Source organism: Panthera tigris, chromosome B2, assembly GCF_018350195.1.
Source record: "Panthera tigris isolate Pti1 chromosome B2, P.tigris_Pti1_mat1.1, whole genome shotgun sequence".
Taxonomy (NCBI): Eukaryota; Metazoa; Chordata; class Mammalia; order Carnivora; family Felidae; genus Panthera; species Panthera tigris.
In genome coordinates, this window is record NC_056664.1 from 120,797,290 (window position 1) to 120,801,096 (window position 3,807).

General features: G+C 43.1%; 1 long non-coding RNA gene across 1 annotated transcript; it reads right to left on the reverse strand.

The window, feature by feature from the left end:
- Window positions 1-336: 336 nt before the first annotated feature.
- LOC122238744 lies at window positions 337-3,507 on the reverse strand. The gene is made up of 3 exons (XR_006217875.1): window positions 3,020-3,507; window positions 1,551-1,649; window positions 337-1,252 (listed from the first exon to the last, which is right to left on the reverse strand). It is a non-coding gene; the product is annotated as an uncharacterized LOC122238744 (long non-coding RNA).
- Between the last annotated feature and the right edge of the window lie 300 nt (window positions 3,508-3,807).

Consider the following 3,807-nt stretch of genomic DNA (forward strand, 5'->3'; position numbering starts at 1 on the left):
TTGATAAAGCATGAATGATGCTTAGCGCTGGACCAGACATATAGTAAAAACACCATCAATGTTTGCCAATGCGATTAGTCCTTGTCGCATACAATTGACTGCCAGTGACTCATGTTTTCTTTGGACATTTTCATCTAGCAATTACCTTACCATCCTTTCTCCTCATTTCCTCCTCAGTGAAATGCCAACATTGAAATAGAGCCTCTCTGAGGTGCTTTCATCTCCAAAACTGGCTATAAAAATGTGTCCGGAGAACTACGCCTCTTGTAATAACCCAGAATGAAGGGTGGGCGGGGTGGGCGAGGGGGGTCAAGTGTGGCCAACGATGGATACAAAGAACAAGGCAGGAGTATCCGAAGGGACATGAAGAAAAAATAAAGGCAAGAAAGTTGGTCACACAAACAAACAAACAAACAAAAAACATTGCATTCGTGTTTCTTCCCGTCAGCTCTTTCAGATACCACAGACAAGAGCCTCCTCCTGGTAACTTGGGCCGTTGTATATTCATAAGGCCAATTCCATGCACAGAGGCAGACAGTGGAAGAGCTGATCTCTAGTCTCCCTGTAGAAATAGTGGTTTTGTAACCACTCTTTCGGCTGCGTGCAATAGAAACCAACTAGAGCAGCTCAAACAAACAGGAGGCCGCAGACTTCATTTCACAAGGACACTAAAGGTGAACGGTGAAGACCGCGACAGCTGTTCAAGAGAACCAAGCTCCTTCTGGATGACGCTCTGTCACCCTTAACCCAAGGCCTTTGTCTTTCTGATCACGAGATCGGGTGTAAGGTTCTAATTCCGGGCAGGAAGAAGAGGGAAGGACAAAAGGACACAGGCCAGCTGAGATTTTCCCCTCCTATGCAAAAAAAGTAGTACTATTTCCTGGAAGCTCCACCTGTAACGTTTATTTTGCATTTTGTTGGCTAAAATTATGTCATCTGGCCACCACCAGTTGCAAGCAAGTCTGGTCCCCTGGCACTCTAAACAAAAGCGTGAAATTCTTTTACTGAAGAAGACGGATGAAAAAAATGTGGTGTAACGAGCTAGCACGTTTACCACTCGCCTCCTGGTCAATAAGATAAGTTCGGCTCGACCAGCCCACGATGAAACGTATACTGTACGTGCATGTGTTGTTCGGTGGCAGCTGAAACTAGATTAAGACACAACATTCTCACGTTGCTTAGAAATCAAGCAGGTCTACAACCTTCCTTCCCCTTCCACTCCTTGGTCTCCCTTCCATGTCCTGCCCTCTACCTAAAAAAAAAAAAAAAGTTGTGTTTAGCACATCAAAAAATCCATGAGCCCTGAGCCAAAATCTTTGCAAATACATCTATACGCCGTGTTGTGGAACATTTTTCAAGTTAACAACCCTCAAGTTTTTCTGATCATTTTTATCCGATCTTCATCCCACATTTCTATGTTAAAATTTCTATGTTAAATTTGTCACATTGTTTCACGATTTCTCTTCCCCTTCTACCACTGCTATTCTGGGGGCGAGAGAAGTAAATGTGCCCAGTCATTAGGTCCCTGGAGACTCCAGAGCGTGGCTTACCACAAGGGCTTCTGTATCTTTTCAATAGCTGGTGATGCACAGGTCTAAAACACAGGATGGCTCGGTATAGACGATGCACAGGATATATAGAGGAAATTTCTGAAAGTAAAAATACTATGTTGACTTGAAAGAGAAAAGAAGTGAGAAAACATGAAAGCCTGCAAGTTTCCTATGTGCAGACATACATCTAACTCAAAATATTTGTACAAGTTATCTAGGAGGTATTCAAAATATAACCAAAGGAGATAGCCCTAAAATATCCAAGGCTTTAAATTTTCTGAAACAAGCAAACATCCAGGAAATTGAAAGCCAGATCCTTGTAATAAAAATTGCCCTTCAACTTAGAAAGTCAAAATACCATCACGAAAACAGGAAAAAGGCTTGGTGGAATCAGCTGAAAGGTAAGAAGAAAATCTACCGGCTTTCCCTCATATTTCGGGTCATTGATCGTTTCCAAACAACTTAAGCCAAGTTTCCTGTGCAGATCAGATTCTCTGGACTCCAGGGATGACCCAACAGGCTTCAACTGCTTCTTTACACAATCACTAAAATTATATACAGGGTGAAGACGTGATGATCACATAGCAATTTGATCAGGATTTTAGCCTAGGATAAGGCAATATATTTATTGCAAATCATTTTGCAAATCATTATCGCAAATCAGTTCTATTAGTAGGAAAAAGCTTCAGTTGGATAAAAAGACAAGCGGTCATAAAACCAGAGTTTGAGACCTGGACAGACACAAGTTACCAAACCAATCAAACCAGTCTATCACAAGATAAATATATTTGAACGCAAGGAAAGGTGTGCTCTGACCTCATGCTTTCAAGGACATGAAAAGCAAGCAATTGTTTGCTCGTTTTTGTTCTTGCTGTTGCCGCTGTTGTTGTTGTTTATTAACCTTTGAATGCTCTCTGGAATTGCTAAGCACAACGTTTTTAGTTTCTCATGCCCTATTCTGGAGGCAAAGTGTATCTGCTGTGAAAACGTAATTAGCCAAGTTCCAGGATCAGTTAAAGAAACTAGTAACACATTTGTCCAAAGTGCATGCCAGTATGGCTGGTTGAAACCAGTGCAAGGAAATGAGTTTACTCTGCTCATACTAATAGAGAAAAAAGAATGGGAGGTAACAGTAAGCCAGTAGCCTATCAGAAGGGATATGTTTACACAGGACCAAGAGAAACGCAAATCAGCGAGAATCAAAATCTGAAATCATTTGTCAATTGGCTGAAAAAAAATAGAACATACTAGGATATGCACATGGTGCCATCTCTCTGTTACCACGTGCCTCCTCCAAAATGTAACAACGCACAGTTTAAACCACATATCAACATCAAGCCTCTACTGCCAAGCTATTGATTCTTACTGCGGAAGAAATAGTACTCACTACATTTTCCAAACCTTCCTTTGCAGTGAGGTAGAAATCATAAGACTGAGCCTCCACCAATCAGAAGGTGAGTTGAGCTCACCTGCTGGTCCTGCTGGTCCAAGGCAATCAAAGTGTTTGTGAGTTGATCACCCTCCCTCTCTGCTATCCATGTGGCTGACAGCCAAGTCCTCCAGGATGATAGAATTTCAAGGTGAAAGCAGCTCAGATCCCTGAGTCACTGTCGGAAGAGAGGCTCTGAGCCCATCAGCCGGGCTTGTGTCATCCTATGTCAAGAGCTGGGCAGAGCTGAGTTGCAGTTAGGTTTGAACTTACTTGAGTGGGTTCTCACATTTCTCGTCCCTTAAAGGAATAAAGGTTTGGTCACACTGGTGCAAGTGGACATCTCTTTTTCTTTTTCTTTTTTTTTTTTTTTCTTTAAAGAAAAGAGCAAAAAAGCCAGCAATTTGGCAAGTAAAGAAACAGATTTGAAGAATCATATTCCCTCAAATGATTGAACTGAAAGGGCGGACCTACGCCAGCCGACTCCATCTTGCTCTGTGTCCTCCACCTTGAGTGACTATGTCCCTGACATGCCCCCTTTCCGAGAAAATCGCAGAAACCTCAGACCACACCTCCTCCCCTTGAGTAACCTCCCGCTCACCAGTTCAAACTTCCCGATCAAAACACGCCCGGCGACTGTGTAACAGGACTCCGACCCTTCCCCAGCCAATTGGCCGAGGCCACAGCCATTACCTCACCAACTGCCCCTGGACCCCTATAAAACCTTTGTGCTTTTGAAACTCGCTCTCTCTCCCCGGTATCTCACCACTGCGTCGGTGCAGGTAGGGGATTGAGCTCAAGCTAGCTCGAATAAAGGCTCTTTGCTTT